At 37.9% G+C, this 14,443-nt stretch overlaps 1 long non-coding RNA gene across 2 annotated transcripts in view; it reads right to left on the bottom strand.

Moving 5' to 3' along the window:
• Positions 1-14,443, bottom strand: part of LOC109267319 (uncharacterized) — a 204,525-nt gene that overhangs the window by 161,874 nt on the left and 28,208 nt on the right. The gene's annotated exons all lie outside the window — the stretch shown is intronic.

Below are 14,443 nucleotides of genomic sequence, written 5' to 3'. Positions count from 1 at the left end.
AATCTTACCAAAAAAAATTAAAAGACACTACATGCTTAGAATGAACTACAAATCCTGGTTTCCAAAAGAGAGCTGGCATAAACCTTGAAGAGATTTATTAATAATGCCCACATCTGCCCTGATACCTTCTCAACACCAGAGGTAAAGAATTATTCCTCACTGACCATGCTATAAATATAGCTGGCGGGAGAGGGAGTTTAACAGCTTCAGAATGACCATGTGGATTACTGCGAAAGGTTGTTCCCAACACCGGAGGGAATTAAATTAGCTGTGCTGAGAGTCTCAGAAGGTTCAAATGTGCTATTGTGCTGATATTATGTGTCACAATTGATGTAGTCAGTCCAGCAATTTTCAGCTATACAAAGTGAAAAAATATGGCTAAATTGGCTATTTTAATTAGCCAATTTGAAGATGGCCATGGCAACTGACACAGGATACACAAACTCAAAATCAGATCATGCCTTTCTGAAGTCGTAGTGTTGTGGGAGGAAGGAGCCTTAAACAGAAATAACTAGGCAAGTAACCACATGTGGGAAATGTTCAGCAAAATAAGAGAAGGAGAAATAAAAAGATGTGATGAGAGGGGGAGAGATTACATTCAGCTCTGGCTTTAGGAGACTTCCTATGGAAAAGGAATTTGAGCTAGGCCATCAGTATGCCATGGTTATGAGGAGATGAAAGGCCAAGCATGCTGAGAATAGGGCACAGCATTGGTACACACCTGGAAAAGAGATAAAAGGACAAGTAGGAAGAAGGGAAATAAGCTCTCTGTGTGAATGTCCTCTGTGTACAGACCTACCCTACTTTGATGGCTTTCTACTTGGTAAGGCTATGTTTTTGGTGATAATCACTACAAAATTGCCATGTATGGAGACTATACAGGGGAACATGAACATAAGCACCTAGACATGGGAAGGCATTGGAGTATGAACTAAAAATAGCACGTACTCAGTTTTTGGTAAGAACAATGGTTTTTAAACTTTATAAATCCATGGAAACTCTATTTGAAACAAAACATATGCCGGATCACAATAAACAAAATGGAGCTTCTCTGTTTGAGACAGGGATGGGGGTCCAAAGGCCCACCTAACTCAGCTTCTTCTAAATACAAACCTCATGTAGAAGGCCACAGAGGAATGATGTCTCACTGCTTTCTGGAATAGAGTTTAGAGAAAGTACTACTCTCAAACAACAACAAAAAAAAAATGTACAGTAGCAAGAATTTAGAGGTTTGGTTCTGATGGTTCAGTCTTTACTCTGGAAGGAATAGGGAGTCGTTAAGAGTTCCTTGGGTAAGAGAAATGTACTGTGAGTGAGAGAAGAGACAACAGGAATATAATGATAGAAAGATGGAAATAATAAATCATTCAGAAAAGATTTGTTCCTCACTGACCATGCTATAAATATAGCTGGTGGGAGAGGGAGTTTTATGGCTTCAGAACAACCTTACTGTGAAAGGTTGTTCCCAAGTGTTCATGTCCCACTTGACCAAGTGATTGATGTGAAGGGGAAGGAAAAGGGAGAAGTCCACAAAATAAGGCAGGACTTCAAGCTGGGTGACTTATGTCATTAGAGAAAAACAGTGACTTGTGGAAGCTTGAAAGAAAAGATGAATTCAGTTTAAGAAATGTTGCACAGGCTGGGCACCAAAGGTAAAGGTGGCCAACCAAGAGCCAGATGTGAGACAATGGACCTTAGTAAATGTGCTCAAACCTTGTGATGCTCAAAAAGCACAGAAGCTACTATTCCCAATATGAACAAGGGGCCATCTATAGAACACAGCTACTAGATAGACAAAATGTGTGAGAGTATAACTCCCATACAGGAAATGTATTGCTAGAACAACAACCTTAGGTAAAAGTTCTCTTTTCCATCTTCCTCTTTTTTGGGCTGATAGGCTTTCTCAGATTTCAAACTATTTCTTCATACATTCCTTTTTTCATTCAACTTTTACCAATTAATTACCATTTGGGCTTGTGGCATAGTACTGGAGCCTGTATGCAATTAAAAAGCAAAAACAAAAACAAAAACGTAATAGTGGCCCCTGGAGGCAGCTTGGAGCAATAGAAAAAGCATAGATTTGGATGTCTGATAAACCTACACTTGAATTCTGGCCAGGTTAAACTTTCTCTAAATAGGATTTGAATCTAGACCACAGGGAGAAACCAGGATAAATGGTCACCAAGAGATGGGCTGGATTTCCAGAAGGGATCCTACTTTCTCCACCCCTTGATGGAAGACCTACCACTGTGGCTCTGACTTGTATGCACTGGGAGAAAGCAGTACCTAGTGGGTGCCCTGTTTTCTCCAGCCCCTTCCTATGGCATCTCTGCCATTTGTAAAGAAAGGGAAGTGGTATTTTCACACTTGTGTTCTTGCTCAGGGTAGAGAACAGCTCATCACTACATTTTCTTCTTCTTTATTGATTTTAATTCCTCGAAAATCAATCTATTACATGATGCCTACCCTACAGCGACTAAAACAAGACTGTGGACATTTCCACTTCACATAGTCCCAACTAGCACTTTTCGGGAATCTGCCTCACACTGGTTTGGTGTCTGTGTGGTCACTGGTTTGGTGGTCTGTGTGGTGTCTGTGTGGTCTATTGAGTTAGAAAGCCAAAGAGATAAAGTCCAAACTTCCAACTCCTTAATTATCTTGACCTGACATACCAGAATAACTGGAAGAAAATGTATTCTCAAATAATACAGATAAACTATTCCTTCTTAAATCACTAATTATAGCCTAACAGAGCCCAAGAGTATAGACCTTAGACCTAAGGGAAATTTTATACAGACATCTAACGTCTAAAAATTGAGATTTAGAACTAAAAGCAAAGGCAAAAACATAAGTAAATAAAAATAACTGGAACTATAACAAACTAAAAACCTTCTGCACAGCAAAGGAAACCATCATCAAAATGAAAAGACAACCTGTTGTATGGGATAAAATTTTTCAAATCGCTTATTTGATAAGGGGTTAATATCCAAAAAGCATGAAGAACATCTACAACTCAATAGTAAAAACAATAACCACAACAACAACAGACCATCTGTTTTAAAAACAGATAGATGAAGGGCTCCTGGGTGGCTCCATCAGCTAAGCATCCGACTCTTGATTTCTGTTCAGGCCAGGTTCTCATGGTTTCTTGAGTTTAAGTTCCACATCAAGCTCCATGCTGACAGTGTGGAGACTGCTTGGGATTGTCTGTCTCCCTCCCTCTCTGTTCCTTCCCCACTTGTGTGCTCTCTCTCTCTCTCAAAATAAACAAATAGACTTAAAAAAATAAAAATAGATGATCTGAATAGACATTTTCCCAAAGAAGACATACAGATGGCAAACAGGCTCATAAAAAGATACTCACTGTCACTAATCATCAGGGAAATGCAAATCAACACCATAGTGAGATATCACCTCATGCCTGTTAGAATAGCAATTTCAAAAAGACAAGAAACAAGTGTTGGTGAGGGTGGGGAGGAAAAGGGAACCCTCAGGCACTATTGGTAGGAATGTAAATTGATGCAGCTTCTATGGAAAACGGTAGAGGGGTTCTTCAAACAGTTAAAAATAGAACTACCATATGATCCAGCAATTCCACTTCTGGATATTTATCCAAAGAAAATAAAAACAGTAACTTTAAAGATATATGCACCTCCATGTTCATTGAGAATTATTTATAATGGCCAATATATGGAAACAGCCTAAGGTCCATCAAAGGATAAATGACTAAAGACAATGTAGAATGTATGTGTGTATGTGGTGTGTGTGACAGAATATTACTCAGCCCTAAAAAAGAATGAAATCTTGCCAATTACAACAACACAGATGGACCTAGAAGGCATTTGGCTAAGTGAAATAAGTCAGAGACAGACAAATACTGTACTATCTCACATGTAGAATAAGAAAGAAAGAAAGAAAGAAAGAAAGAAAGAAAGAAAGAAAGAAAGAAAGAAAGAAGCTCATAGATACAGAGACTGGTGATTATTACAGGTGGGAATTGGGAGGTGGACAAAATGGGCGAAGGGTGTCAAAAGGTACAAACTTCCAAATATAAAATAAATAAATCATGGGTATATAATGTACAGCATGGTGACTATAATTAGTAATACTGTATTGCGTATTTGAAAGTTGTTAAGAGTAAATACTTTTTTAAAATATTTATTTATTTTGAGAGAGAGAGAGAGAGCATGTGCACAAGTGGGGGAGGTGTAGAGAGGGAGAGAAAATCCCAAGCAATCTCCACGCCATCAGCATAGAGCTCAACATGGGGCTCGATCTCACAAATCCATGAGATCATGTTCTGAGTCGAAATCAAGAGCCAGACACTTAACCAACTGAGCCACCCTGGCGCCCTGAAGAGTAAATCTTAAAAATTCTCATCACAATAAAATTTCTACAACCATGTATAGTGATGGGTTTTAACTAGATTCATTGTGGCGACCATTTCACAGTATATACAGATATCAAATCATTATGTTGTACACCTGAAACATGTTGTACTACAATTATACCTCAATTTAAAAAGACAAAAAATAAAATAAAAAGGGATGAGAATAATTTCTTAAAGGTTATGTTTCAATTTAGCCTTGTAAATGTTAAAAGTAAAGGGTCATTTGCGGGGGGAGCTATTTTTATAGTGTCCTTAGGTGTGTGCAATGAAATACAGAAGAGTGAAAACTGAGCACACAGTGTATGAGCTAGTGAAAAAGATAAGCTTTCCCAGGAAGCACTATTCATTCTTTATTGAACAAATATAAAGAGACTGTACAATATTGAGAGATTTTCAAAAAATCGAGTCTATCCACATCTCCCCCAGTCCCCCACGATTGAATTACTGCCTCCATTTCCAGCCCTAATATTTAATTCTTTCTGGGAACAGACAATGGTTACAGCAGCTCCACTTTCTCTATGAATCTACTACATTAATCATGAAATTGCAGACACCTCCCCCACTACAGGTGAAGTCAAAATGCCTCCAAGGTTTACTAAAAGCTGCATGGGTAGATTTGGTCTAGGCAGCCAGGGTTTTCCAAATTGCTCTCCACTGCAAATTGTCCCCCCACACCTTTGTCTTCTCATTCCTGTTTTCTATTAAATTAGTAACATTTCTGTTTCAATTCTCTTCTCCCCAGGTTTGAAAATTAAACATTTTATGCTCCTTCTATTTAGTGGTTACTTTGACAAAATCTGAAGTTGACCAGTATTCTGTGCCTCATCTCAAATGATACAGGAACCTTAGGACCCTGATCAGGACTCATCCTTCAATCCCAGTCTTCTATGCTAATTTTTTCTAGCATTGTTTCTTTTGCTCTGCACATCTCTGTAACATTTCTAGTGGTAACTCAAAATCCTCTTCTCAGAGCACTATTTCTTAGAATCATGTATTGACAGAGGCTAGGTTGCATACCAACTTCAAGCCTGATGTTTTAAAAGGAAGTTTCTAAGTAAGCTCACATTACAAGGTATAAATTTAGCTCTCGTTCTAAAACATCAAGTTTTATTTTTTTTTAATTTTTTTTAACGTTTTATTTATTTTTGAGACAGGGAGAGACAGAGCATGAACAGGGGAGGGTCAGAGAGAGGGAGACACAGAATCCGAAACAGGCTCCAGGCTCTGAGCTGTCAGCACAGAGCCTGACGCGGGGCTTGAACTCACGGACCGTGAGATCATGACCTGAGCCGAAGTCGGCTGCTTAACCGACTGAGCCACCCAGGCGCCCCTAAAACATCAAGTTTTAAATGATGACTTTCTCTTCTGACCATGTAACAGTTTTTCCAACTTTCTTCTGACTTTGGAGTAATATTCTCAGGACAACCCTGAGTCAGGCGCCCCTAAAACATCAAGTTTTAAATGATGACTTTCTCTTCTGACCATGGAACAGTTTTTCCAACTTTCTTCTGACTTTAGAGTAATATTCTCAGGACAACCCTGAGTCAGGCTCCATTCCTTAGAACTATGTGTCCAGCATGCAGCAAACATGGGGAGACTGCACACTTATGGCTCAGTACTAGAGAAAAATCTATTCCAAGATGCTGGAATCTATTCTAATTCATGCTGTCCTATTCCTCAAAGATATGGCTAACCTGTGGGAAAGCCCCACCAGTATCTTCAAAAAAATGTTCAACCTTTCTTCCATATGCTCTCCCTGCCTATGCTTCCCTTGTGTACACTTTTCTGTTCCACCCCATGTCTTAAGTCATCATACTGTGAATGTAGTAACTTTATAGAAGATTTGGGGTTGTCCTAAAAAGGGAATTACATTGTAATTGCACAGCATTCTATAATCTCAAGAACTCTCTCTTCTGCTTTCCTAAACTTACGCTCCTCATACTACCCCACACAGCCTCTAAAGTGTGCATTTCAGTCCACCTTTCCCCACTACCTCTCTCTTAGTGGGGAGCTTACCAGGCTAGTCTGTCATCCTCTAGCTTCTCTGGAATTCCATAGGATCAATTTTTCTCTACTTACTCATGCAGGTAAGATTACCATTATTAAGCACTGGGTACTTGGGCTTTATCCTTGAGGCTTTCTAACTGAGACTCTAGGTACACAAAAGTGCCCCAAGAACAATTTCATGGAATAAAAGGAAGTCCAAATATGCTGGCCTCTAGGCCCCCACATCAACCCAATCTACTTATCAGAGATCTTCTAGTAATGAAAGCAGAAATGAGGTCAAGACCTATGACAAGGAAATTTCACTGCAACCAATTATAAATATGCTGAATAAGTTGCTACTTCTTTATAAATACCCTAAAAGCTAAGAAACTGGGAATTAACAATTTTCTTTCATAACAGGCAAAGGAAGATGTCTCCTTCCCTCATGGGTCTTGAGTAGGAACATTGGTGAGAAAAACATTCAGACGAATAAAGGAGTTTTCATCAGCAAATGAGCACTTTAGCACTAATATGATGATAAAAACAAAATATTTCCCACACTGTATAGATTTAAGGTATTAAGCCACAATGATTTTGTCTTGTCACTACTCCCTTACTTCTGCCTTTTAATGATAAATAACCATTTCTTAGTTTCTCATTTTTGCTTTATGGGGTTTGCTTTGCTTCCCAGGCAACAACTATTTACTGAAGATTAAAGACAAAGAAAAAAAGTCAAGAAGCTTTATTCATTCCATGGTAGCTCTTCAGAAGAGATGTGAAATAACTCTCTTAACTCAACTGAGAATAGTCATTATCTACCATGTACGCTAGTGGGCTCACCAAGCCCTGGAAAATTTGGGGGTTTGCCAAACTAAATTCTGGAAAGATAACACAATATAAAAGTGAATATTGCCTTATTCCACTCTCACAGAGAAATGTCTCTTTTTTTAAACCATAGGAACTTGGCAAACTTACGAATGTTAGGAAAGAGAAATACTAGCCGAGTTTAGGTAGCAGAGGGAAGACAAAGGATAAAAACTACAGGGTCCCTTACCTGGATAGATTGATTTTTTATTATGATTGCTATTATGACCATTACACTGAAAGGAAGAAAACTTATTTGGGTAGCTAGTATGCAGTTGCAAGCCCTATTGTCCATCTAAAGTGTTTAGACTGTTAGCTGACAGGTCAAGATGAGGAATCACTTCCGACGAGGTATGAAGTGATTCCAAACTCCCTAGGTCAAAATAGCTTAAGATTTCACTCTGAGTTGAATTCCTACAACATAAACCAGACCTAAGTTTCAGGAAGAAAATAAGTACATCTTATATGAGAAGATGTCATAGATATGTAAGTCAATCTCTGAGTGAATGTTGGGCTACACAATAAGCCACCCCACCTTGGCCCCTACCCCCAACATAGACCGTGAGTGGGGAACGGACTCAAAGCAGTAAACGCATTGGCTCATGAGTGACCACTTCAATTCTCTTTGTTGTTGTTTGAATTAAGGGACACAAGGGGAGTGAATGAAAAGGTAAGGGACACAAGAGCAATGAGGTCATTATTCTGTTCATCAAAACAGCACCTTATTTCCATTTGTACACATATCAGGTTGTTGCCTAGGAAATGTTTAGAAACCACTGTGTCAATAGAGTATGAGAGTCCATTGTTACAATCATATTTTCTTTCTCACTGACTACATGAGCTTGAATAGGTCATCTTGACCTAATTTATTAAGCTTAAAAAAATCAGGCTTGTAGAAAATAATACATGTGAAAGTGGGATTTGCCACTGTAGCAAAGGACCTAGAGAAATAATTGAACTGTGAGACTTCTGCAAATTCAGATAAGCCAGATATGAAGTAGAAGAGGGGATATAGGGACACCTGGCTGGCTTAGTGGCCAAGGATCCAATTCTTGATCTTGTGGCCATGAGTTTGAGCCCCACACTGGGTGTAGAGATTACTTAAAAAAAAAAAAAAAGAGGGGATATAGAAAGACTGGGACATGAGGCATCAATTTCCATGAAGGCCTGAATTAAGAAGGAGGAAAAGTTGTTATATTTATCATAATTCATGTGACTATATGTTCAGATTTGGGCCTAGGACATTCCCAGTTTATGCCCACTTCCTTGCATGGTTATCCACTATACCATCTTTCACTCTCAGAAACGTGCCAGTATAGATGAAAAATTACATGGTCACATTAATTACAGTCAAGGTAAAGACCCACAGATTTAAGATATACTGGAGTTTGGTTAACTAAAATCTATATCCTATTTCCTCTTCCTGTAGACTATCCTTCAATTTTAACATGCATTATTTATAGCTTTTTTTCCTTTTTCAGCTTTGAGGTATAATTGACCAAAGAAAGTAATAGAAAGTACAGAACATGAATTTTATATAGGTATATTGTGAAAGGATTCCCACCATTAAGTTATTTAACATAGGCACTACCTCACGTTTACTTTTTTGATGGAAGAACATTTAAGTTTTATTCTTTTAGCAAATTACAATTATACAATACAGTGTTATCAACTACAGTCACCATGTTATACATTAGAGCCTCGGGCTTTCTTTGTATTATAGCTGAAAGTTTGTACCCTTTCTACCAATCTACTTCTACTTTCCTCAATTCCTGGAAACCACTTTTCTGCTATTTCTAGGAGTTTGGCCTTTTTTAGATTCTACATATAAGTGATATCATGCAGTACTTATCTTTCTCTGGCTTATTTCATTTAGCATAACGCCCTTTGGGTTCATCCATGTTTACCCAACTGGCAGGATTTCCTCCTTTTTAAAGGCTGAGTGGAGCACCTGCGTGGCTCAGTTGATTAAGCTTCTGACTCTTGATTTAGGGTCAGGTCATTATCTCACAGTTTTATGAGTTTGAGCACCACATTGGGCTCTGGGCTGACAGTGCAGACCCTGCTTGAGAATCTCCCTCTTTCTCTGCCCCTCCCCTGCTTGCGCTCTATCTCTCTCAAATAGTGAAAAAATAAAAATAAAGGCTAATATTCCATTATATATGGATACCATATCTTCATCCATTTAACCATCAATGGGCACTTAGGTTGTCTCCGTATCTTGGCTATAATGAATAATGTTTCAATGAATATGGAGGGGTAGATACCTTCTGCTTTTCTTTCTGCATGTTATAGAAAAAAGCCACCTCTCCCAGTTTTGTCAGACAATTTTAATGTAGTAGATGAACCTCATCATCAGCCCAGCACATGCTTCTCATTGCCTCTCAAACCACCATCTTTGTTTTGGGGCAATCCCAGTAGTTGGGAGTATGCCAAGACCAGTCAGTGTCTCAAATGAGATGTTTGTAGTCAGCACCTAGATGTAGTGTGATTAGAAGCCAGACACTTAGTCAGCAGCTGGGAAAGTATGCAGTCAAACCCATTTAAGGGGAAAACTGTGCATTTTAGCCTGCTCCCTCTGCACTAATCCAGGCTGTATTGCCATGGGTATGGAGGGGGGAGAGTGTTCCTACACCCACTTACAAAAACTCCTTTTCTGTTTGCTATAGTCCTGTAGAACTGTAAATGCAAGCCTTGTGATTTAGGGACCCAGCCCTCAGATGGTAGCTATAAAAGTTGGAAGTGCTAAATATGTGGACAAGCATCTTTCACGGAGATGCTAATAACAGTTTTGTTGGAGAAAACCAGAGGGAGAAAAGTGGGGAGGGGAGTGATCACCAGTTCTCTCATGTTCCAAGTTCAATCACAGTCAACACCTAGATGCCTACTAATCAGATGCCAGATCCTCAGGCAATAACTTGTATTCATCCAAAACCCTTCCAGACAAAGACCAAGAGAATGGGTGCTTTTGCCTGTTCCCTCTGCATTGAACTCTGTGGGGATAGCCATGGCCAAGTGATATCTTTGTTTGCTATAGGTCTGTGGGCCCCATGAATGAAAGCCCCATTTGCTTTCAGCTAAATGATCTGAGGGACCATGCTTTGGGTGACGGCCTTAAAAGTTGGGGCACTAGATGTGTGGTCCAGACCTTTCCCTCTTCAGAGAGAAGCTGGGAGTTGGGGTTTCCCCCCTGACTCTATACAGCACTGTATTGGGAGTTGATTTTATGGTGAGAACAGGTCTACCTATTTTGATGTAGGCATTTTCTCAGTCACCCAATACGTGAAATAACTCAAACAGTTTCTGGATTTCTGAGGAAATTCCTCCTTGTGTAACTATAGATTTGGTTCATCCATGGGAAGTGGGAAATTTAGGAACCTCCTATGTTGCCATGTTAGGTTGGAATCCCCTAGCTTTTCTTATGAAATATAAAGTACTTCAGTATTTCTATCCTCCTCCCAAATTATAAGAACACTGGTATGCTTTCATACTCCTAGTCTATCCAGCTTAGAATTTTATAATTATCTTTTAGTGTTAAAAAAAGGTGTAAGTAAAGTTTAAATAAAGATCATAAAAATGTTATTACTATCTGTGTCATCACATTATCCTCTTCTTTCTGTTTGGTGAAATTTATCCTTTAATAGTTCAAGTAAGGATCTATGTTTGATATTTGTATGCCTAAAAATGTCTTCATCTTTATTCCCTCCATAATGATAACCTAACTGGGTATAAATTCCAGGCCAAGAATTAGTTCCCAACAGCACTTGGATGATATTACTCTATTTCCTTCCCATATCCATTCTTCTTTATCTGCAATCTACCATTTACCTAATTACTGTTTTTTTAAAGGCAATCTTTTTTCCATCTGATAGTTTTTATTATCTCCTTTTCCTTGACATTTTTCATTTTCACTATGACTAGAAATTGGTATGTTTTTACTGACTACATTTAATATTCAGTGCATTTTATGATCTGAGAATGTATGTTACCATTCCTCAGATATTCTCCATCATTCACATGGAACACTGTTCTGAGTTGCTTTTCAGTATTTTTCCTTTTTAAAAAAATTTTATCTTTCCTTTTGTGATAACCTCTCCAGGTCTAAGAGTTTTGTGATAGGTCCCATCTGGTATTCCAGGCTTAAACATTATAATGTTAGATCAGGATTCTTGCTGAAAATGATATTGTAGAGATCTTACAATCCACAATCAAAGCTCTATGCAGATTATTTCAGTCACTAGGCTATATTAGAAAACAGTGCTATTCAAGAAGACTGACAGGTCATGAAAAAGAATAGAATAACACATCACAGCATGATGCAGGTGATTTCCTCACCTTCAAAAGCATCCTCAGTTTTCATGTTGCTCCACATTACTCAGAGGTACAGAGATGATACTCTACAAACTCACATGTATCCCCGTATTTTATTTTAGTGTATAAATTTAAAATACTAGATTGTAAGTTAAACATATCCAACTAGAAATCATTAACATTACAATGATAAAGAAGCAGCAAAATCCTGTCAACTTTCATTTCACTAAAAACAATCTAAAGATGTCAGCAGGTGAGTGGCTCATCCTAGTGAAACAACAGACATACCATTGGTTTTAAGAGAGACTTCATATACAAAAATTAATTTTAATATAGAAGATAGAAACTAACATAGCTAACAGACTTCCGTTATTGTCATCTGGATCAATTGGACATTGTTGGAAACTTTTGTATCCTCAAACTGGTGACTTGTTCATATTGATACATTGATTTAAAAGAACATTTTTAACCTGCTCAGTATATCCTGATCTTCTCATCAACCTTGATAAAAGCATTTTTCATTACCTAAGTATAACTGACATTTCTTGAATACTACTGAAAACCCTCTCAGTTTCATCTCCTATTCCAGCCCACTGCTACAAAAACCCATTTCTTTTAGTCACTCGGGAATTTCCCATCCCCACCCCTGTCTACATATCACAATCCAGAAGCAAGAGATTTAACATCACGTGGCAATCCTTGACCAATGGAACTAGCAGCTAAGGGATAAATGTTTCTCCTTTTTTCCTCAGGTAGATAATTCTTAGACATCATTTCCCCACAAGATTAAGCAACACATCACCAGTGGGCACTGACTTCCCTCCTCTGTTCATTCCTTCCTTTTTCACTTGTGCTCCTGGAATCATATTCCCATATAAACCACCTGTCTTCAAGCTCTTTACTTAGGCTTTATTTTCAGGGAAATCTACACTAAGATATTTTTCAAGAACCTAACCCTTGGGTACACAGATATATAGTCAATTGCAAAGCTACAACCCATGTAATGAGTCCATTTCTTTTTAATTACAAAGTTAATGTATGCCCACTCTTGCACTGAAAATAAGAGTCTCACCGTTTCTAATCTGATGTTTTTCTGTACAGTATTGGACATCAAATCCTTTAAATATAATTGAACTAATTTGCCTAAAATCAAGGCACATTCTTCTAGTCTCTGACACCCACCAGACAAAATGCCCAGAAAGACTCGAAGAGAAAACAAAGGTCCATTTATGAATTTGCTAGATTAGTAGATTCTGTAAGCATCTGAGGATACAAATTTGAAATAGGAGACATACCTGCCTTCAGTGAGCTCATATTATGGTAAGAGAAACATAATAGATTCATATATATATATATATATATATATATATATATATACACACACACACATATATACATACATATATGTATATATATGTATATATATAGTATATACACATACATACATATAACACACACACACCAATGAAGTATAATTACATGATATATAAAATAAAAAAATTATTCTATAGAAAATGAATATACAAATAACATGGTACTTAGATTCTACCTTCCCCCAAAAAGATCTTTGCTGCATAATTTTGGGTACATTATTTCTCTGAGTCTCAGTGTCCTGAAATGTTAAATAGAAACAATTATAACTACTTTAAAAAGTTTTTGTGAAAATTCAAGAAGACAATATGTGAAAAGTGTTTGGCATTTAATATATGGCATCCACTATTATTGTTCTTTGTTACAGACTTTTCATCGCTATCGTTAATAACAAATGTCATTTACTATCATTAATGTAAGAGGACATGACCATTAATTTAACAACATAACAGGAAAATAACCATGGTAAAAATAAATGAAGTTAGGGTATGTGGTCTAGAGAGAAGTAGGGAAGGCCAGAGGAGGCTTCAAACGTAAAGGTGAAGAGAAGGCGGCAGATCTAAAAATAAGTTCATAGCACAGGTGGGCTTGTGGGTGTTCCAAGTCCTTAGTCCACAGTATGGAGGAACTCACAATTCTAATTTGAGGTCATGACTTCCAGAGCCTGTCATTTGTGGAAGAGCAGCGTCTCCATCACCCCTGGATTCCTGACAAATACACAATTGTGGCTTCACTGGCTTCTCCCCTCAAGCAAGTGTTAAGCTGAAACTCACTCAAGCAGAGCTATTTAGCTGCCCTTCCCTCTCTGTTCTACTGGCTGTGTTGTCATCATGTGTATTCAATTAAGATTAATATCACTACCAAAAGAGTCTGAGTTCTCACCAAGCCCCAAACAGAAATCACGCATTGGGAACCAAAGTCCTATGGCTCCATTATGTTCTGAGGGCAAACAGCAACTGAATGATGAATTACATCCTCCATTTTGTTGTTGTTATAGTTGTATGGATTTAAAATGATTAAGATAAGACCCAGCTGTAACACATCAGTAACCAATGCAAACAAGACTACTCTTTATTAATGGATAGATAGTCCTTACATCCTTTTCCATTTTATTTTATTCACAATTATGGTCTCTAAGAACATTCTTGTTCTTATTCTTATTTTGGCTCATTTGAATTAACAAGACTTATTTCTTATTGATAAATTATGTTTAATTAATCCTTTTGGACAGCACTGAGGACCAAATATTGGATGAGCTACTTAATCATGAGCCCTGTCAGAGCCCAAATCCACCCCAGACTAACTAATGGAAAATTGTACAAACAATAAGCATGCTAACAGAACAGATAAAGCTGTCCACAGCCACCTGAGAAATGCCCTCCCTCAGGATATGTTTCAAAACTCTGCGCACATATCTAAAAGGTTCCAGACTTTTTGTCTGGGATTAGTTTTTATAAAGTCAAATAGCAGATTCACCGTTACAAATCCAGTTTTGGGGAAGACTGAATCATATACAGTTTG

This window comes from Panthera pardus, unplaced genomic scaffold (genome assembly GCF_024362965.1).
Source record: "Panthera pardus isolate Hobbes unplaced genomic scaffold, ASM2436296v1 HiC_scaffold_12, whole genome shotgun sequence".
In the NCBI taxonomy this organism is placed as follows: Eukaryota; Metazoa; Chordata; class Mammalia; order Carnivora; family Felidae; genus Panthera; species Panthera pardus.
Note: the sequence above shows the minus strand (reverse complement) of the source record. Positions and strands in the feature narration are given on the sequence as shown.